Source organism: Micromys minutus, assembly GCF_963924665.1.
Source record: "Micromys minutus genome assembly, contig: SCAFFOLD_43, whole genome shotgun sequence".
Classification (NCBI taxonomy): domain Eukaryota; kingdom Metazoa; phylum Chordata; class Mammalia; order Rodentia; family Muridae; genus Micromys; species Micromys minutus.
Window position 1 is genome coordinate 5,636,472 of NW_027667820.1, and position 22,911 is coordinate 5,659,382.

Consider the following 22,911-nt stretch of genomic DNA (forward strand, 5'->3'; position numbering starts at 1 on the left):
TTTCTGCCTTTTTACCCTGATATAAGTGAAATTTCTTCAATTTTGCCCCAAAATACGGGAAATTTCTGCAATTTTGCCCCAAAGTAAAGGAAATTTCTTCAATTTTGCCCCAAATAAGGAAAATTTCTTACTTTTGCACCCGAAAAAAGGAGATTTTCTGTCTTTTTGCTCAAAAATAAAAAGAATTTCAGCCTTTTTGCCCAAAAATTAAGAGAATTTCTGCAATTTTTCTTCAAAATACGGAAAATTTCTGTTTTTTAGCCCCAAAATAAAGGGAATTTCTGCATTTTCCCCAATATTAGTGGAATTTCTACATTTTACCTATAAATAAGGGGGATTTCTGCGTTTTACCTCATAATAAGAAGAATTTCTGCCTTTTACCCCAAAATATGGGAAATTTCTGCATTTTTGTTCCAAAATGAAGAAAATTTCTTCAATTTTGTACCATAATAAAAGAAATTTCAATTTTGCCCCAAAAAAAGGAATTTCTGACTTTTTACCTTGAAATAAATGAAATTTCTGCAATTTTGCCCAAAAATAAGGAAAATTTGTGCCTTTTTGCCCCAAAATAAGGGGAATTTCTGTTTTTTGCCCCAAAATATGGGGAATTTCAGCATTTTACTTCAAAAAAAGGTGAATTTCTGCCTTTTTGCTTTGAAATATGTGAAATTTCTGCAATTTTACCCCAAATTAAGGTGAATTTCTGCTTTTGCCCCAAAATAATGGGAATTTCTGCGTTTTTGCCCCAAAATAAGAAAAATTTTTGCTTTTTTTTTTCTGAAATAAGTGAAATTTCTGCAATTTTGCCTTAAAATAAGGGAAATTTCTGCAATTTTTCCCCATAATAAAGCAAATTTCTGCAATTTTGTTGCAAAATTGGGGCAATTTCTGTTTTTTGCCCCCCAAATAAGGGAAATTTCTGCAATTTTGCCCTAAAATAAAGGAAATTTCTGCCATTTTGTCCCGAAATAAGTGAAATTTCTGCAGTTTTACCCCAAAATAAGGGGAATTTCTGCCTTTTTGCCCCAAAATTAGGGGAATCTCTGCAATTTTGCTTCAAAATACGGGGAATTTCTGCCTTTTTGCCCGAAAATAAAAAGAATGTATACCTTTCTGCCATAAAAAAAGGAAATTTCTTCACTTTTGCCACAAAATAAGGGGATTTTCCGCCTTTTTGACTCAAAATAAGTGCAATTTCTGACTTTTCCCCAAAAATAAACGGAATTTCTCTCTTTTTACCCCAAAATAAGGGGAATTTCTGACTTTTTGCCCTGAAATAATGAAATTTCTAAAATTTTTCCCCAAAATAAGAAACATGTCTGCTTTTTGCCCCAAAATAAGTGGAATTTCTGCCTTTTTGCCCCAAAATAAGGGGAAGTTCAGCCTTTTTTTCTCAAAATAAGGGAAATTTCTGCTTTTTGCCACAAAATAAGGGGAACTTCTGCATTTTTGCCCAAAAATAAGAAAAATTTGTGCAATTTTGTACCAAAATAAAAGAAATTTCTGCATTTTTGCCCCAAAATAAGAGAAATTTCTGCCTTTTTTCTGAAATAAGGAAATTTCTGCAATTTTGTCCCAAAATAACAAAAATTTGTGCAATTTTGTACCAAAATAAAAGAAATTTCTGCATTTTTGCTCCAAAATAAGAGAAATTTCTGCCTTTTTTCTGAAACAAGTGAAATTTCTGCCTTTTTGCCCCAAAATATAAAAATTTTTTGCTTTTTTTTTCTGAAATAAGTGAAATTTCTGCAATTTTGCCCTAAAATAAGGAGAATTACTGCCATTTGTTCCAAAATAAGGGGAATTTCTGCTTTTTTGCCACAAAATAAAGAAAATTACTGCAAGTTTTACCACAAAATTAGGTGAATTTCTGTAATTTTGCTCCAAAATACGAGGATTTTCTGCCTTTTTCACCGAAAATAAGAGGAATTTCTGCCATTTTACCGGGAAATTAGTGAAATTTCTGCAGTTTTACCCCAAAATAAAGGGGAATTTCTGCATTTTGCCCCAAAATTAGGGGAATTTCTTCATTTTTGCTTTAAGATACGGGGAATTTCTGCCTTTTTGCCTGAAAATAAAGAGAATGTATACCTTTTTGCCATAAAAACGGGAAATTTCTTCACTTTTGCCCCAAAATAAAAGGATGTTCCGCCTTGTTGACTCAAAATAAGTGCAATTTCTGCCTTTTCCCCCAAAATAAATGGAATTTCTGTCTTTTTGCCCCAATATAAGGGGAATCTCTGAATTTTTGTCCTGAAATAAGTAAAATTTCTAAAATTTTTCCTCAAAATAAAGGAAATGTCTGCTTTTTGCCCCAAAATAAGGGGAATTTCTGCCTTTTTGCCCTAAAATAAGGGGAATTTCAGCCTTTATTTCCTTAAAATAAGAGGAATTTCTGTCTTTTGCCCCAAAATATGGGAAATTTCTGCCTTTTTGCCTCCAAATAAGGGAAATTTCAGCCTTTATACCTAAAAAAGGGGGAATTTCTGCCCTTTGCCCCAAAATATGGGAAATTTCTGCCTTTTTGCCACAAAATAGGAAAAATTTCTGCAATTTTGTACCAAAATAAAAGAAATGTCTGCCTTTTGCCCCAAAATAGGAGAAATTTCAGCCTTTTTCCCTGAAATAAGTGAAATTTCGCCAATTTTGCCCCAAAATAAGGGAAATTTCTGCAATTTTGCCCCAAAGTAAAGGAAATTTCTTCAATTTTGCCCTAAATAAGGGGAATTTCTGACTTTTTGCACCCGAAAAAAAGAGATTTTTTTGCCTTTTTGCCCAAAAATAAAAAGAATTTCAGCCTTTTTGCCCAAAAATTAAGAGAATTTCTGCAATTTTTTTTCAAAATACGAAAATTTTCTGTTTTTTAGCCCCAAAATAATGGGAATTTCTGCATTTTCCCCAATACTAGGGGAATTTCTACATTTTACCTCTAAATAAGGGGGATTTCTGCGTTTTACCTCATAAAAAGAAGAATTTCTGACTTTTACCCCAAAATATGGGGAATTTCTGCATTTTTGTTTCAAAATAAAGAAAATTTCTTCAATTTTGTACCATAATAAAAGAAATTTCTCCTTTTTGCCCCAAAATAAATGGAATTTCTCACTTTTTACCCTAAAATAAATGAAATTTCTGCAATTTTGCCCGAAAATAAGGGAAATTTGTGACTTTTTGCCCCAAAATAAGGGGAATTTCTGTTTTTTGCCCTAAAATATGGGGAATTTCTGCATTTTACTTCAAAATAAGGGGAAATTCTGCCTTTTTGCCCTGAAATATGTGAAATTTCTGCAATTCTACCCCAAAATAAGGTGAATTTCTGCCTTTTTGCCCAAAATAATGGGAATTTCTGCCTTTTTACCCCAAAATAAGAAAAATTTTTCTTTTTTTTTCTGAAATAAGTGAAATTTCTGCCATTTTCCCTAAAATAAGGGAAATTTCTGCAATTTTTCCCATAATAAAGCTTATTTCTGCAATTTTGCCGCAAAATTAGGGGAATTTCTGTTATTTGCCCCAAAATAAGGGAAATTTCTGCAATTTTGCCCTAAAATAAGGAAAATTTCTGCCATTTTGCCCCAAAATAAGTGAAATTTCTGCAGTTTTACCCCAAAATAAGAGGAATTTCTGCCTTTTTGCCCCAAAATTAGGGGAATTTCTGCAATTTTGCTTCAAAATACGGGGAATTTCTGCCTTTTTGCCCGAAAATAAAGGGAATGTATACCTTTCTGCCATAAAAAAATGAAATTTCTTCACTTTTGCCACAAAATAAGGGGATTTTCCGCCTTTTTGACTCAAAATAAGTGCAATTTCTGACTTTTCCCCAAAAATAAACGGAATTTCTGTCTTTTTACCCCAAAATAAGGGGAATTTCTGACTTTTTGCTCTGAAATAATGAAATTTCTAAAATTTTTCCCTAAAATAAGAAAAATGTCTGTTATTTGCCCCTAAAATAAGGGGAATTTCTTCCTTTTTGCCCCAAAATAAGGGGAATTTCAGCCTTTTTTCCTCAAAATAAAGGGAATTTCTGCCTTTTGCCCCAAAATAAGGGGAATTTCTGCTTTTTTACCCAAAAATAAGAAATATTTGTGCAATTTTCTACCAAAATAAAAGAAATTTCTGCATTCTTGCCCCAAAATGAGAGAAATTTCTGCATTTTTTTCTGAAATAAGTGAAATTTCTGCAATTTTGTCCCAAAATAACAAAAATTTGTGCAATTTTGTACCAAAATAAAAGAAATTTCTGCATTTTTGCCCCAAAATAAGAGAAATTTCTGCCTTTTTTTCTGAAATAAGTGAAATTTCTGACTTTTTGCTTCAAAATAAGAAAATTTTTTGCTTTTTTTTTCTGAAATAAGTGAAATTTCGTCAATTTTGCCCTAAAATAAAGAGAATTACTGACATTTGCCCCAAATTAAGGGGAATTTCTGCTTTTTTGCCACAAAATAAAGAAAATTACTTCATGTTTTACCCCAAAATTAGGTAAATTTCTGAAATTTTGCTCCAAAATACGAGGATTTTCTGCCCTTTTCACCAAAAATAAAGGGAATTTCTGCCATTTTGCTGGGAAATTAGTGAAATTTCTGCAGTTTTACCCCAAAATAAAGGGGAATTTTTGCATTTTGCCCCAAAATTAGGGGAATTTCTGCATTTTTGCTTCAAGATACGGGGAATTTCTGCCTTTTTGCCCGAAAATAAAGGGAATGTATACCTTTTTGCCATAAAAACGGGAAATTTCTTCACTTTAGAACCAAAATAAAGGGATGTTCCGCCTTTTTTACTCAAAATAAGTGCAATTTCTGCCTTTTCCCCCAAAATAAACGGAATTTATGTCTTTTTGCCCCAATATAAGGGGAATCTCTGACTTTTTGCCCTGAAATAAGTGAAATTTCTAAAATTTTTCCTCAAAATAAGGGAAATGTCTGCTTTTTGCCCCAAAATAAGGGGAATTTCTGCCTTTTTGCCCGCAAATAAGGGGAATTTCAGCCTTTTTACCTCAAAAAAAGGGGAATTTCTGCCTTTTGCCCCAAAATATGGGGAATTTCTGCCGTTTTGCCACAAAATAGGAAAAATTTCTGCAATTTTGTACCAAAATAAAAGAAATGTCTGCCTTTTTGCCCCATAATAAGAGAAATTTCTGCCTTTTTTCCCTGAAATAAGTGAAATTTCTCCAATTTTGCCCCAATATAAGGGAAATTTCTGCAATTTTGCCACAAAGTAAAGGAAATTTCTTCAATTTTTGCCCCAAATAAGGGGAATTTCTGACTTTGCACCCGAAAAAAGGAGATTTTCTTACTTTTTGCCCAAATATAAAAAGAATTTCAGCCTTTTTGCCCAAAAATTAAGAGAATTTCTGCAATTTTTCTTCAAAATATGAAAAATTTCTGTTTTTTAGCCCCAAAATAAAGGGAAATTCTGCATTTTCCCCAATACTAGGGTAATTTCTACATATTACTTCTAAATAAGGGGAATTTCTGCATTTTACCTCATAATAAGAAGATTTTCTGCCTTTTACCCCAAAATATGGGGAATTTCTGGATTTTTGTTCCAAAATAAAAAAAAATTTCTTCAATTTTGTACCATAATAAAAGAAATTTCTCCTTTTTGCCCCAAAATAAAAGGAATTTCTGACTATTTACTTTAAAATAAATGAAATTTCTACAATTTGGACCGAAAATAAGGGAAATTTGTGACTTTTTGCCCCAAAATAAGGCAAATTTCTGTTTTTTTGCCCTAAAATATGGGGAATTTCTGCATTTTACTTCAAAATAAGGGGAAATTCTGCCTTTTTGCCCTGAAATATGTGAAATTTCTGCAATTTTACCCCAAAATAAGGTGAATTTCTGCCTTTTTGCCCCAAAATAATGGGAATTTCTGCCTTTTTTCCCCCATATAAGAAAAATTTTTGCTTTTTTTTTCTGAAATAAGTGAAATTTCTGCAATTTTGCCCTAATATTAGGGAAATTTCTGCAATTTTTTCCCATAATAAAGAAAATTTCTGCAATTGTGCCGCAAAATTTTGGGAATTTCTGTTTATTGCCTCCCAAATAAGGGAAATTTCTGCAATTTTGCCCTAATATAAGGAAAATTTCTGCAATTTTGCCCCGAAATAAGTGAAATTTCTGCAGTTTTACCCCAAAATAAGGGGAATTTCTGCCTTTTTGCCCCAAAATTAGGGGAATTTCTGCAATTTTGCTTCAAAATACAGGGAATTTCTGCCTTTTTGCCCGAAAATAAAGGGAATGTATAACTTTCTGCCATAAAAAAGGGAAATTTCTTTACTTTTGCCCCAAAATTAGGGGATTTTCCGCATTTTGACTCAAAATAAGTGCAATTTCTGACTTTTCCCCATAAATAAACGGAATTTCTATCTTTTTACCCCAAAATAAGGGGAATTTCTGCTTTTTTGCCTCTAAATAAGTGGAATTTCTGTATTTATCCCCCAAACAAAGGGAATTTCTGTTTTTTTTTTTGCCCCAAAATAAAGGAAATTTCTGCCTTTTTGCCCCCAATAAGGGGAATATCAGCCTTTTTACCTCAAAATAAGGGAAATTTCTGAATTTTGGCACAAAATATTAGGAATTTCTTCTTTTTTGCCTCAAAATAAGGAAAATTTCTGCCTTTTTTCCCTGAAATAAGTGAAATTTCTGCAATTTTGCCCCAAAATAAGGGAAATTTCTTGAATTTTTTCACAAAATATGTGTAATTTCTGAGTTTTGCCCAAAAATAAGGAGAATTTCTGCCTTTTTGCCCCACAATTATTGAAATTTCTGCAATTTTGCCCTAAAATAAGGGAAATTTCTGCAATTTTTACCCATAATAAAGGAAATTTCTGCAATTTTGCCCCAAAATTAAGGGAATATCTGTTTTTTGCCCCACAATTAGTGAAATTTCTGCAATTTTGCCCCCAAATAAGGGGAATTTCTGCCTTTTGCCCCAAAATATGGGGAATTTCTGCTTTTTTTTCCGAAAATAAGAAGAATGCATACCTTTTGGCCATAAAAAAAAGAAATTTCTTCATTTTTGCTCCAAATAAGGGGAACTTTTGCCTTTTTACCTCTAAATAAGTGGAATTTCTGTCTTTTTCCCCCAAAACAAAGGGAATTTCTGTCTTTTTTGCCACAAAATAAGGAAAATTTCTGCCTTTTTTTCCTAAAATAAATGAAATTTATGCAATTTTGCTCCAAAATAAGTAGAATTTCTGAGTTTTGCCCCAAAATATGAGAATTTCTGACTTTTTGCCCCAACATATAGGGAATTTCTGCTTTTTTTGCCTCACAATTAAGGGAATTTCTGCAATTTTGCTTCAAAATATGGGGAATTTCTGCCTTTATGCCCGAAAATTAGGGAAATGCATACCTTTTTGCCATATAAAAGGGAAATTTCTTCATTTTTGCTCCAAAATAAGGGGAGTTTCTGCATTTTTGCCACAAAATTTACGGAATTTCTGCCTCTTTGAACCATAATAAGGAAATTTTCTGCAATTTTGCCCCAAAATAAGGGGAATTTCTCCTTTTTTGTCCCAAAATAAAGGAAATTTCAGCCTTTTTACCTGAAAATAAGTGAAATTACTGCAATTTTGTCCCAAATAAGGGAAATTTCTGCAATTTTGCCCCAAAATAAGGTAAATATCTGCAATTTTGCCCCAAAATATAAGGACTTTCAGCATTTTACCTCAAAATAAGGGAAATTTCTGATTTTGCACAAAAATATGGAGAATTTCTGCCTTTTTGCCCCAAAATAAAGGGAATTTCTTCATTTTTGCACCAATATTAGGGGAATTTCTGCAATTTTGCTCCAAAATATGGGTCATTTCTGCCTTTTTGCCCGAAATTAATTGGAATTTCTGCCTTTTGTCCCGAAATAAGTGAAATTTCTTCAATTTTACCCAAAAATTAGGGATTTCATTTTTTTGCCTTAAAATAAGAGGAATTTCTGCCATTTTGCCCTGAAATATTTGAAATTTCTGCAATTTTATCCCAAAATAAGGGGAATTTCTGCCTTTTTGCCCCAAAATAAGGGGAATTTCAACCTTATTACCTCAAAATAAGGGAAATTTCTGCTTTTTTGCCCCAAAATAAGGAAAATTTCTGCAATTTTGACCCAAAATAAGGGAATTTCTCCCTTTTTGCCCCAAAATAAAGAAAATTTCAGCCTTTTTCCCTGAAAATAAGTGAAATTTCTGCAATTTTGCCCCAAATAAGAGACATTTCTGCAATTTTGCCACAAAATAAGGTAAATTCCTGCAATTTTGCCGCAAAATAAAGAAAATTTCTGGACTTTTGACCCAAAATAAGGGGAATTTCTGATTTTTGCCCCAAAATAAAGGGAATTTCTGCATTGCCCCAAAATTAGGTGAATTTCTGCAATTTTTCTCCAAAATACGGGGAATTTCTGCCTTTTTGCCCGAAAATGAAGGGAATGCATACATTTTTGCCATAAAAAGGGAAATTTCTTCATTTTTGCCCCAAAATAAGGGGAATTTCTGACTTATTACCCTGAAATAAGTGAAATTTCTGCAATTTTGCCCAAAAATAAGTGAAATTTCTGCAATTTTGTTCCAAAATAAGGGAAATTTCTAGAATTTTGCCCCAAAATAAGTGGAATTTCTGAGTTTTGCCCTAAAATAAGGAGAATTTCTCCCTTTTTGCCCCACAATTAGTGAAATTTCTGCAATTTTGCCCTAAAATAAGGGAAGTTTCTGCAATTTTTCCCCATAATAAAGGAAACTTTTGCAATTTTGCCCCAAAATAAAGGGAATTTCTGTTTTATGCCCCGCAATTAGTGAAATTTCTGCAATTTTGCCCCAAAATAAGGGAAATTTCATCCTTTTGCCCCAAAATATGGGGAATTTCTGCATTTTACCTCAAATAAGGGAAATTTCTGATTTTTGCATTAAAATATGGAGAATTTCTGCCTTTTTGTCCCAAAATAAAGGGAATTTATGCATTTTTGCACCAATATTAGGAGAATTTCTGCAATTTTGCTTCAAAATACGGGTCATTTCTCTCTTTTTGCCCGAAATTAATTGGAATTTCTTCCTTTTTGTCCCGAAATAAGTAAAATTTTTTCAATTTTAGCCAAAAATTAGGGATTTCATCTTTTTGCCTTAAAATAAGAGGAATTTCTGCCATTTTGCCCTGAAATATTTGAAATTTCTGCAATTTTGCCCCAAAATAAGGGGAATTTCTGCATTTTTGCCCCAAAATAAGGGGAATTTCAACCTTATTACCTTAAAATAAGGGAAATTTCTGAATTTTTGCCACAAAATATACGGAATTTCTGCCTTTTTGACCCAAAATAAGGAAAATTTCTGCAATTTATACCCAAAATAAGGGGAACTTCTCCCTTTTTGCCCCAAAATAAAGGAAATTTCAACTTTTTTTCCTGAAAATAATGAAATTTCTGCAATTTTGCCCAAAAATAAAGTAAATTCCTGCAATTTTGCCCCAAAATAAAGAAAATTTCTGGAATTTTGACCCAAAATAAGGGGAATTTCTGATTTTTGCCCCAAAATAGAGGGAATTTCTGCTTTGCCCTAAAACTAGGAGAATTTCTGCAATTTTGCTTCATAATAAGGGAAATTTCGGCCTTTTTGCCCCCAAATAAGGGAAATTTCAGCCTTTTTAGCTCAAAATAAGGGGAATTTCTGCATTTTTGCCACAAAATATTAAAAATTTCTGCCTTTTTGACCCAAAATAAGGAAAATTTCTGCCTTTTTTCCCTGAAATAATTGAAATTTCTGCAATTTTGCCCCAAAATAAGTGTAATTTTTGAGTTTTGCCAAAATAAGGAGAATTTCTGTCTTTTTGCCCCAACATATAGGGAATTTCTGCCTTTTTGCCCGAAAATAAGGGGAATGCATACCTTTTTGCCATAAAAAAGTGAAATTTCTTCATTTTTGCTCCAAAATAAGGGGAATTTCTGCCTTTTTTCCTCTAAAGAAGTGGAATTTCTGTCTTTTACCCCCAAAACAAAAGGAATTTCTGTCTTTTTTGCCCCCAAATAAGAGGAATTTCTGCCTTTTTGCCCCCAAATAAGGGGAATTTCAGCCTTTTTACCTCAAAATAGGGGAATTTCTGCATTTTTGCCACAAAATATTAGGAATTTCTGCCTTTTTGCCCCAAAATAAGGAAAATTTCTGCCTTTTTTCCCTGAAATAAGTGAAATTTCTGCAATTTTGCCCCAAAATAAGTGGAATTTTTGAGTTTTGCCCCAAAATAAGGAGAATTTCTGTCTTTTTGCCCCAACATATAGGGAATTTCTGCCTTTTTGCCCCACAATTAGGGGAATTTCTGCAATTTTGCTCCAAAATACAGGGAATTTCTGCCTTTTTGCCCAAAAATAAGGGGAATGCATACCTTTTTGACATATAAAAGGAAATTTCTTCATTTTTGCTCCAAAATAAAAGGAATTTCTGCCTTTTTGCCTCTAAATAAGTGGAATTTCTGTCTTTTCCCCCAAAACAAAGGGAATTTCTGTCTTTTTTGCCCCAAAATAAGAGGAATTTCTGACTTATTACCCTGAAATAAGTAAAATTTCTGCAATTTTGCCCCAAAATAAGGGAAATTTCTGCCTTTTTGCCCCCAAATAAAGGGATTTTCAGCGTTTTTACCTTAAAATAAAAGGAATTTCTGAATTTTTGCCACAAAATATTAAAAATTTCTGCCGTTTTGCCCCAAAATAAGGAAAATTTCTGCCTTTTTTCCCTGAAATAATTGAAATTTCTGCAATTTTGCCCCAAAATAAGTGGAATTTTTGAGTTTTGCCCCAAAATAAGGAGAATTTCTGTCTTTTTTGCCACAACATATAGGGAATTTCTGCCTTTTTGCCCCACAATTAGGGGAATTTCTGCAATTTTGCTCAAAAATACAGGGAATTTCTGCCTTTTTGCCAGAAAATAATAGGAATGCATACCTTTTTGCCATATAAAAGGGAAATTTCTTCATTTTTGCTCCAAAATAAAAGGAATTTCTTCCTTTTTGCCTCTAAATAAGTGGAATTTCTGTCTTTTCCCCCAAAACAAAGGGAATTTCTGTATTTTTTGCCCCAAAATAAGAGGAATTTCTGACTTATTACCCTGAAATAAGTAAAATTTCTGCAATTTTGCCCCAAAATAAGGGAAATTTCTGCCTTTTTGCCCCCAAATAAAGGGATTTTCAGTGTTTTTACCTCAAAATTAAAGGAATTTCTGAATTTTTGCCACAAAATTTACGGAATTTCTGCTTTTTGCCCCATAATAAGGAAAATTTCAGCAATTTTGCCCTAAAATAAGGAAAATTTATGCAATTTTGCCCCAAAATAATGGGAATTTCTCCCTTTTTGCCCAAAAATAAAGGAAATTTCAGCCTTTTTACCTGAAAATAAGTGAAATTACTGCAATTTTGCCCCAAATAAGGGAAATTTCTGCAATTTTGCCCCAAAATAAGGTAAATTTCTGTAATTTTGCCCCCAAATAAAGGAAATTTCTCGAATTTTGCCCCAAAATAAGTGGAATTTCTGATTTTTGCCCCAAAATAAAGGGAATTTCTGCATTTTGCCCCAAAATTAGGGGAATTTCTGCAATTTTGCTCCAAAATACGGGGTATTTCTGCCTTTTTTCCCGAAAATAAGGGGAATGAAAACTTTTTTGCCATAAAAAAGGGAAATTTCTTTATTTTTGCTCCTAAATAAAGGGAATATCTGCCTTTTTGCCTCTAAATAAGTGGAATTTTTGTCTTTTTCCCCCAAAACAAAGGGAATTTCAGACTTTTTTGCTCCAAATAAGGAGAATTTATGACTTATTACCCAGAAATAAGTGAAATTTCTGCAATTTTGCCCCAAAATAAGAGAAATTTCTGCCTTTTTGCCCCCAAATAAGGGGAATTTCAGCATTTTTACCTCAAAATAAGGGGAATTTCTGCTTTTTTGCCACAAAATATTAGGAATTTCTGCCTTTTTGCCCCAAAATAAGGAAAATTTCTGCATTTTTTCCCTGAAATAAGTGAAATTTATGCAATTTTGCCCCAAAATAAGTGGAATTTCTGAGTTTTGCCCCAAAATATGGAGAATTTCTGACTTTTTGCCCCAACATATAGGGAATTTCTTTTTTTTTGCCCCAAAATATGGGGAATTTCTGCAATTTTGCTCCAAAATACGGGGAATTTCTGCCTTTTTCCTGAAAATAAGGGGAATGCATAGCTTTTTGCCATATAAAATTGAAATTTCTTCATTTTTGCTCCAAAATAAGGGGAATTTCTGCCTTTTCGCCTCTAAATAAGTGGAATTTCTGTCTTTTTCCCCCAAAACAAAGGGAATTTCTTTTTTTTTTGCCCCAAAATAAGGAAAATTTCTGACTTATTACCCTGAAATAAGTGAAATTTCTGCAAATTTGCCCCAAAATTAGGGAAATTTCTGCCTTTTACACCTAAATATGGGGACTCTCAGCATTTTACCTCAAAATAAGGGAAATTTCTGATTTTTGCACTAAAATATGGAGAATTTCTGCCTTTTTGCCCCAAAATAAAAAGAATTTCTGCATTTTTGCACCAATATTAGGGGAATTTCTGCAATTTTGCTCCAAAATACGGGTCATTTCTGCCTTTTTCCCCTTAATTAATTGGAATTTCTGTCTTGTTGTCCCGAAATAAGTGAAATTTCTTCAATTTTACCCAAAAATTAGGGATTTCATCTTTTTGCCTTAAATAAGAGGAATTTCTGCCATTAAGACCTGAAATATTTGAAATTTCTGCAATTTTACCCCAAAATAAGGGGAATTTCTCCCTTATTGCCCCAAAATAAGGGGAATTTCAACTTTATTACCTCAAAATAAAAGAAATTACTGCCTTTTTGCCCTAAAATATATGGAATTTCTGCCTTTTTGCCCTAAAACAAGGAAAATTTCTGCAATTTTGACCCAAAATAAGGGGAGTTTCTCCCTTTTTGCCCCAAACTTCTGGAAATTTCAGCCTTTTTACTTGAAAATAAGTGAAATTTCTGCAATTTTGCCCCAAATAAAAGAAATTTCTGCAATTTTGCCCCAAAATAAGGGAAATTCCTGCAATTTTGCTCCAAAATAAAGAAAATTTATGGAATTTCCCCCAAAATAAAGGGAATTTCTGATTTTTGCCCCAAAATAAAGGGAAATTCTGCCTTTTGCCCCAAAAATAGGGAAATTTTTGCAATTTTTCTCCAAAATACAGGGATTTTCTGCCTTTTTGCCCGAAAATAAGGGGAATGCATAACTTTTTGCCATAAAAAAGGGAAATTTCTTCATTTTTGCTCCAAAATAAGGGGAATTTCTGCCTTTTTGCCTCTAAATAAGTGGAATTTCTGTCTTTTTCCCCCAAAACAAATGGAATTTCTGAATTTTGCTCAAAAATAAGGGGAATTTCTGACTTATTACCCTGAAATAAGTGAAATTTCTGCAATTTTGCCCCAAAATAAGGGACATTTCTGCCTTTTTGCCCCCAAATAAGGGGATTTCAGCCTTTTTAACTCAAAATAAGAAGAATTTCTGCATTTTTGCCACAAAATATTAGGAATTTCTGCCTTTTGCCCCAAAATAAGGAAAATTTCTGCCTTTTTTTCCTGAAATAAGTGAAATTTCTGCAATTTTGCTCCAAAATAAGTGGAATTTCTGAGTTTTGCCCCAAAATAATGAGAATTTCTGTCTTTTTGCCCCAACATATAGGTTATTTCTGCCTTTTTGTCCCACAATTAGGGGAATTTCTGCAATTTTGCTCCAAATTATGAGGAATTTCGGCCTTTTTGCCCGAAAATAAGGGGAATGCATACCTTTTTGCCATATAAAAGAGAAATTTCTTCATTTTTGCTCCAAAATAAGAAGAATTTCTGCCTTTTTGCCTCTAAATAAGTGGAATTTCTGTCTTTTGCCCCCAAAACAAAGGGAATTTCTTTCTTTTTTGCCCCAAAATAAGGAAAATTTCTGACTTATTACCCTGAAATAAGTGAAATTTCTGCAATATTGCCCCAAAATAAGGGAAATTTCTGCCTTTTGCCCCAAAATATGGGGACTTTCAGCATTTTTCCTCAAAATAAGAGAAATTTCTGATTTTTGCACCAAAATATGGAGAATTTCTGCCTTTTTACCAGAAAATAAAGGAAATTTCTGCATTTTTGCACCAATATTAGGGGAATTTCTGCAATTTTGCTCCAAAATACGGTTCATTTCTGACTTTTTGCCCGAAATTAATTCGAATTTCTGCCTTTTTGCCCCGAAATAAGTGAAATTTCTTCAATTTTAGCCAAAAATTAGGGATTTCATCTTTTTGCTTTAAAATAAGAGGAATTTCTGCCATTTTGCCCTGAAATATTTGAAATTTCTGCAATTTTACCCCAAAATAAGGGGAATTTCTGCCTTATTGCCCCAAAATAAGGGGAATTTCAAATTATTACCTCAAAATAAGGGAAATTTCTGCTTTTTGCCACAAAATATACGGAATTTCTGCCTTTTTGCCCCAAAATAAGGAAAATTTCTGCAATTTTGCCCCAAAATAAGGTAAATTCCTGCAATTTTGCTCCAAAATAAAGAAAATTTCTTGAATTTTGCCTCAAATAAGGTGAATTTCTGATTTTTGCCCCAAAATAAAGGGAATTTCTGCCTTTTGCCCCCAAATTAGGATAATTTCTGCAATTTTGCTCCAAATTACGGGGAATTTCTGCCTTTTTGCCCGAAAATATGAAAAATGCATACCTTTTTGCCATAAAAAAAGGAAATTTCTTCATTTTTCCTCCAAAATAAGGGGAATTTTTGCCTTTTTGCCTCTAAATAAGTGGAATTTCTGTCTTTTTCTCCCAAAACTAAGGGAATTTCTGACTTTTTTGCTCCAAATAAAGGGGAATTTCTGACTTATTACCCTGAAATAAGTGATATTTCTGCAATTTTGCCCCAAAATAAGGGAAATTTCTGCCTTTTGCCACAAAATATGGGGAATTTCTGCATTTTGGCCCGAAAATAAGAAGGATGCATACGTTTTTGCCATAAGAGAGGGAAATTTCTTAATTTTTTCTCCAAAATAAGGGGAATTTCTGCTTTTTTCCCTCTAAATAAGTGGAATTTCTGTATTTATCCCCAAAACAAAGGGAATTTCTGTCTTTTTTGCCCCAAAATAAAGGAAATTTCTGCCTTTTTGCCCCCAATAAGGGGAATATCAGCCTTTTTACCTCAAAATAAGGGGAATTTCTGAATTTTGGCACAAAATATTAGGAATTTCTTCTTTTCTGCCTCAAAATAAGGAAAATTTCTGCCTTTTTTCCCTGAAATAAGTGAAATTTCTGCAATTTTGCCCCAAAATAAGGGAAATTTCTAGAATTTTTTCCCAAAATATGTGTAATTTCTGAGTTTTGCCCAAAAATAAGGAGAATTTCTGCCTTTTGCCCCACAATTATTGAAATTTCTGCAATTTTGCCCTAAAATAAGGGAAATTTCTGCAATTTTTACCCATAATAAAGGAAATTTCTGCAATTTTGCCCCAAAATTAAGGGAATATCTGTTTTTTGCCCCACAATTAGTGAAATTTCTGCAATTTTGCCCCCAAATAAGGGGAATTTCTGCCTTTTGCCCCAAAATATGGGGAATTTCTGCTTTTTTTTCCGAAAATAAGAAGAATGCATACCTTTTGGCCATAAAAAAAAGAAATTTCTTAATTTTTGCTCCAAATAAGTGGAACTTTTGCCTTTTTACCTCTAAATAAGTGGAATTTCTGTCTTTTTCCCCCAAAACAAAGGGAATTTCTGTCTTTTTTGCCACAAAATAAGGAAAATTTCTGCCTTTTTTTCCTAAAATAAATGAAATTTATGCAATTTTGCTCCAAAATAAGTGGAATTTCTGAGTTTTGCCCCAAAATATGAGAATTTCTGACTTTTTGCCCCAACATATAGGGAATTTCTGCTTTTTTTGCCTCACAATTAAGGGAATTTCTGCAATTTTGCTTCAAAATATGGAGAATTTCTGCGTTTATGCCCGAAAATTAGGGGAATGCATACCTTTTTGCAATATAAAAGGGAAATTTCTTCATTTTTGCTCCAAAATAAGGGGAGTTTCTGCATTTTTGCCACAAAATTTACGGAATTTCTGCCTCTTGGCCCCATAATAAGGAAATTTTCTGCAATTTTGCCCCAAAATAAGGGGAATTTCTCCTTTTTTGTCCCAAAATAAAGGAAATTTCAGGCTTTTTACCTGAAAATAAGTGAAATTACTGCAATTTTGTCCCAAATAAGGGAAATTTCTGCAATTTTGCCCCAAAATAAGGTAAATATCTGCAATTTTGCCCCAAAATATGGGGACTTTCAGCATTTTACCTCAAAATAAGGGAAATTTCTGATTTTTGCACAAAAATATGGAGAATTTCTGCCTTTTTGCCCTAAAATAAAGGGAATTTCTTCATTTTGCACCAATATTAGGGGAATTTCTGCAATTTTGCTCCAAAATATGGGTCATTTCTGCCTTTTTGCCCGAAATTAATTGGAATTTCTGCCTTTTGTCCCGAAATAAGTGAAATTTCTTCAATTTTAGCCAAAAATTAGGGATTTCAATTTTTGCCTTAAAATAAGAGGAATTTCTGCCATTTTGCCCTGAAATATTTGAAATTTCTGCAATTTTATCCCAAAATAAGGGGAATTTCTGCCTTATTGCCCCAAAATAAGGGGAATTTCAACCTTATTACCTTAAAATAAGAGAAATTTCTGCCTTTTTGCCACAAAATATACAGAATTTCTGCCTTTTTGCCCCAAAATTAGAAAAATTTCTGCAATTTTGACCCAAAATAAGGGGAATTTCTCCCTTTTTGCCCCAAAATACTGAAAATTTCATTCTTTTTACATGAAAATAAGTGAAATTTTAGCAATTTTGTCCCAAATAAAAGAAATTTCTGCAATTTTGCCCCAAAATAAGGTAAATTCCTGCAATTTTGCTCAAAATAAAGAAAATTTCTGGAATTTTTCCCCAAAATAAGGGGAATTTCTGATTTTTGCCCCAAAATAAAGGGAATTTCTGCCTTTTGCCCCCAAATTAGGGGAAGTTTTGCAATTTTTCCCCAAAATACGGGGAATTTCTGCCTTTTTGCCCGAAAATAAGGGGAATGCATACCTTGTTGCCATAAAAAAGGGAAATTTCTTTATGTTTGCTCCAAAATAAGGGGAATTTCTGCCTTTTTGCCTCTAAATAAGTGGAATTTCTGTCTTTTTCTCCCAAAACAAAGAGAATTTCTGACTTTTTGCTCCAAAATAAAGGGAATTTGTGACTTATTACCCTGAAATAAGTGAAATTTGTGCAATTTTGCCCCAAAATAAGGGACATTTCTGCATTTTTGCCCCCAAATAAGGGGAATTTCAGGCTTTTTACCTCTAAATAAGGGGAATTTCTGCATTTTTGCCTCACAATATTAGGAATTTCTTGCTTTTTGCCCCAAAAATAAGGGAAATTTCTGCCTTTTTTTTCTGAAATAAGTGAAATTTATGCAATTTTGCTCCAAAATAAGTGGAATTTCTGAGTTTTGCCCCAAAATAAGGAGAATTTCTGTCTTTTTGCCCCAACATATAGGGAATTTCTGCCTTTTTGCCCCACAATTAAGGGAATTTCTGCAATTTTGCTCCAAAATACTGGGAATTTCTGCCTTTTTGCCCGAAAATAAGGGTAATGCATACCTTTTTGCCATATAAAAGGGAAATTTCTGCATTTTTGCCACAAAATTTACGGAATTTCTGCCTTTTTTCCCCATAATAAAGAAAATTTCTGCAATTTTGCCCCAAAATAAGGGGAATTTCTCCTTTTTTGCCCCAAAATAAAGGAAATTTCAGCCTTTTTACCTGAAAATAAGTGAAATTACTGCAATATTGCCCCAAATATGGGAATTTCTGCAATTTTGCCCCAAAATAAGGGGAATTTATGATTTTGCCCTAAAATAAAGGGAATTTCTGTCTTTTGCCCTAAAATTAGGGGAATTTCTGCAATTTTGCTCCAATATACGGGGAATTTCTGCCTTTTTGCCCGAAAATAAGGGGAATGCATACCTTTTCGCAATATAAAAGGCAAATTTCTTCATTTTTGCTCGAAATAAAGAGAATTTCTGCATTTTTGCTACACAATTTACGGATTTTCTGCCTTTTTGCCCCATAATAAGGAAAATTTCTGCAATTATGCCCCAAAATAAGAAGAATTTCTCATTTTTTGCCCCAAAATAAAGAAAATTTCAGCCTTTTTAAATGAAAATGAGTGAAATTACTGCAATTTTGCCCCAAATAAGGGGAATTTCTGCAATTTTGCCCCAAAATAAGGTAAATTTCTGCAATTTTGCCCCAAAATAAAGGAAATTGCTGAAATTTTGCCCCAAAATAAGGAAAATTTCTGATTTTTGCACCAAAATAAAGGGAATTTCTGCAATTTTGCCCCAAAATTAGGGGAATTTCTGCAATTTTGCTCCAAAATACGGGGAATTTCTGCCTTTTTGCCCGAAAATAAAGGGAATGCATACCTTTTTGCCATAAAAAAGGGAAATTTTTTTATTTTTGCACCAAAATAAGGGGAAATTCTGCCTTTTGCCTCTAAATAAATGGAATTTCCGTCTTTTTCCCCAAAAAAAGAAAATTTCTGACTTTTTTCACCAAAATAAGGGGAATTTCTGACTTAATACCCTTAAATAAGTGAAATTTCTGCAATTTTGCCCCAAAATAATGGATAATTTTTGCATTTTTGCCCCCAAATAAGAGGAAATTCAGCCTTTTTACCTCAAAATAAGGGGAATTTCTGCATTTTTGCCAAAAAATATTAGGAATTTCTTCCTTTTTGTCACAAAATAAGAAAAATGTCTCCCTTTTTTCTCTGAAATAAGTGAAATTTCTGCAATTTTGCCCCAAAATAAGTGGAATTTCTGAGTTTTGCCCCAAAATAAATAGAATTTCTGTCTTTTTGCCCCAACATATAGGGAATTTCGGCCTTTTTGCCCCACAATTAGGGGAATTTCTGCAATTTTGCTCCAATATACATGGAATTTCTGCCTATTTGCCCGAAAATAAGGGGAATGCATATCTTTTTGCCATATAAAAGGGAAATTTCTTCATTTTTGCTCCAAAATAAGGGGAATTTCTGCCTTTTTGCCTCTAAATAAGTGGAATTTCTGTCTTTTTCCCTCAAAACAAAGGGAATTTCTGTCTTTGTTGCCCTAAAATAATGAAAATTTCTGACTTATTACCCTGAAATAAGTGAAATTTCTGCAAATTTGCCCCAAAATAAGAAAAATTTCTGCCTTTTGCCGAAAATATGGGGACTTTCAGCATTTTACCTCAAAATAAGAGAAATTTCTGAGTTTTGCACCAAAATATGAAGAATTTCTGCCTTTTTGCCCCAAAATAAAGGGAATTTCTGCATTTTTGCACCAATATTATGGGAATTTCTTCAATTTTGCTCCAAAATATGGGTCATTTCTGCCTTTTTGCCCGAAATTAATTGGAATTTCTGCCTTTTGTCCCGAAATAAGTGAAATTTTTTCAATTTTACCCAAAAATTAGGGATTTCATCTTTTTGCCTTAAAATAAGAGGAATTTCTGCCATTTTGCCCTGAAATATTTGAAATTTCTGCAATTTTACCTCAAACTAAGGGGAATTTCTGCCTTATTGCCCCAAAATAAGGGGAATTTCAACCTTATTACCTAAAAATAAGGGAAATTTCTGCCTTTTTGCCACAAAATATACGGAATTTCTGCCTTTTTGCCCCAAAATAAGGAAAATTTCTGCAATTTTGACCAAAAATAAGGGGAATTTCTCCCTTTTTGCCCCAAAATACTGTAAATTTCATCCTTTTTACATGAAAATAAGTGAAATTTCTGGAATTTTGCCCCAAATAAAAAAAAATTTCTGCAATTTTTTCCCCAAAATAAGGTAAATTCCTGCAATTTTTCTCCAAAATAAAGAAAATTTCTGGAATTTTGCCCCAAAATAAGGGGATTATCTGATTTTTGCCCCAAAATAAAGGGAATTTCTGCCTTTTGCCCCAAAATTAGGGGAATTTTTGCAATTTTGCTCCAAAATACGGGGAATTTCTTCCTTTTTGCCCGAAAATAAGGGGAATGCATACCTTGTTGCCATAAAAAAGCGAAATTTCTTTATGTTTGCTCCAAAAGAAGGGGAATTTCTGCCTTTTTGCCTCTAAATAAGTGGAATTTCTGTCTTTTTTTCCCAAAACAAAGGGAATTTCTTACTTTTTACCCCAAAATAAAGGAAATTTCTGACTTATTACCCTGAAATAAGTGAAATTTGTGCAATTTTGCCCTAAAATAAGGGACATTTCTGCCTTTTTGCCCCCAAATAAGGGGAATTTTAGCCTTTTTATTTCTAAATAAGGGGAATTTCTGCATTTTTGCCACAAAATATTAGGAATTTCTGGCTTTTTGCCCCAAAAATAAGGAAAATTTCTGCCTATTTTTTCTGAAATATGTGAAATTTTAGCAATTTTGCTCCAAAATAAGTGGAATTTCTGAGTTTTGCCCCAAAATAAGGAGAATTTCTGTCTTTTTGCCCCAACATATAGGGAATTTCTGCCTTTTTGCCCCACAATTAAGGGAATTTCTGCAATTTTGCTCCAAAATACGGGGAATTTCTGCCTTTTTGTCACAAAATAAGAAAAATTTCTGCCTTTTTTCTCTGAAATAAGTGAAATTTCTGCAATTTTGCCCCAAAATAAGTGGAATTTCTGAGTTTTGCCCCAAAATAAATAGAATTTCTGTCTTTTTGCCCCAACATATAGGGAATTTCGGCCTTTTTGCCCCACAATTAGGGGAATTTCTGCAATTTTGCTCCAATATACATGGAATTTCTGCCTATTTGCCCGAAAATAAGGGGAATGCATATCTTTTTGCCATATAAAAGGGAAATTTCTTCATTTTTGCTCCAAAATAAGGGGAATTTCTGCCTTTTTGCCTCTAAATAAGTGGAATTTCTGTCGTTTTCCCTCAAAACAAAGGGAATTTCTGTCTTTGTTGCCCTAAAATAATGAAAATTTCTGACTTATTACCCTGAAATAAGTGAAATTTCTGCAAATTTGCCCCAAAATAAGAAAAATTTCTGCCTTTTGCCGAAAATATGGGGACTTTCAGCATTTTACCTCAAAATAAGAGAAATTTCTGAGTTTTGCACCAAAATATGAAGAATTTCTGCCTTTTTGCCCCAAAATAAAGGGAATTTCTGCATTTTTGCACCAATATTATGGGAATTTCTTCAATTTTGCTCCAAAATATGGGTCATTTCTGCCTTTTTGCCCGAAATTAATTGGAATTTCTGCCTTTTGTCCCGAAATAAGTGAAATTTTTTCAATTTTACCCAAAAATTAGGGATTTCATCTTTTTGCCTTAAAATAAGAGGAATTTCTGCCATTTTGCCATGAAATATTTGAAATTTCTGCAATTTTACCCCAAACTAAGGGGAATTTCTGCCTTATTGCCCCAAAATAAGGGGAATTTCAACCTTATTACCTCAAAATAAGGGAAATTTCTGCCTTTTTGCCACAAAATATACGGAATTTCTGCCTTTTTGCCCCAAAATAAGGAAAATTTCTGCAATTTTGACCAAAAATAAGGGGAATTTCTCCCTTTTTGCCCCAAAATACTGTAAATTTCATCCTTTTTACATGAAAATAAGTGAAATTTCTGGAATTTTGCCCCAAATAAAAAAAAATTCTGCAATTTTTTCCCCAAAATAAGGTAAATTCCTGCAATTTTTCTCCAAAATAAAGAAAATTTCTGGAATTTTGCCCCAAAATAAGGGGATTATCTGATTTTTGCCCCAAAATAAAGAAAATTTCTGCCTTTTGCCCCAAAATTAGGGGAATTTTTGCAATTTTGCTCCAAAATACGGGGAATTTCTTCCTTTTTGCCCGAAAATAAGGGGAATGCATACCTTGTTGCCATAAAAAAGCGAAATTTCTTTGTTTGCTCCAAAAGAAGGGGAATTTCTGCCTTTTTGCCTCTAAATAAGTGGAATTTCTGTCTTTTTTTCTCAAAACAAAGGGAATTTCTTACTTTTTACCCCAAAATAAAGGAAATTTCTGACTTATTACCCTGAAATAAGTGAAATTTGTGCAATTTTGCCCTAAAATAAGGGACATTTCTGCCTTTTTGCCCCCAAATAAGGGGAATTTTAGCCTTTTTATTTCTAAATAAGGGGAATTTCTGCATTTTTGCCACAAAATATTAGGAATTTCTGGCTTTTTGCCCCAAAAATAAGGAAAATTTCTGCCTATTTTTTCTGAAATATGTGAAATTTTAGCAATTTTGCTCCAAAATAAGTGGAATTTCTGAGTTTTGCCCCAAAATAAGGAGAATTTCTGTCTTTTTGCCCCAACATATAGGGAATTTCTGCCTTTTTGCCCCACAATTAAGGGAATTTCTGCAATTTTGCTCCAAAATACGGGGAATTTCTGCCTTTTTGCCCGAAAATAAGGAGAATGCATACCTTTTTGCCATATAAAAAGGAAATTTCTTCATTTTTGCTCGAAATAAAGGGAATTTCTGCATTTTTGCTACACAATTTACGGATTTTCTGCCTTTTTGCCCCATAATAAGGAAAATTTCTGCAATTATGCCCCAAAAAAGGAGAATTTCTCCTTTTTTGCCCCAAAATAAAGAAAATTTCAGCCTTTTTAAATGAAAATGAGTGAAATTACTGCAATTTTGCCCCAAATAAGGGAAATTTCTGCAATTTTGCCCCAAAATAAGGTAAATTTCTGCAATTTTGCCCAAAAATAAGGGGAATTTCTGCCATTTTGCCCTGAAATATTTGAAATTTCTGCAATTTTACCCCAAAATAAGGGGAATTTCTGGCTTTTTGCCCCAAAATAAAGGAAATTGCTGGAATTTTGCCCCAAAATTAGGGGAATTTCTGATTTTTGCGCCAAAATAAAGGGAATTTCTGCCTTTTGCACCCAAATTA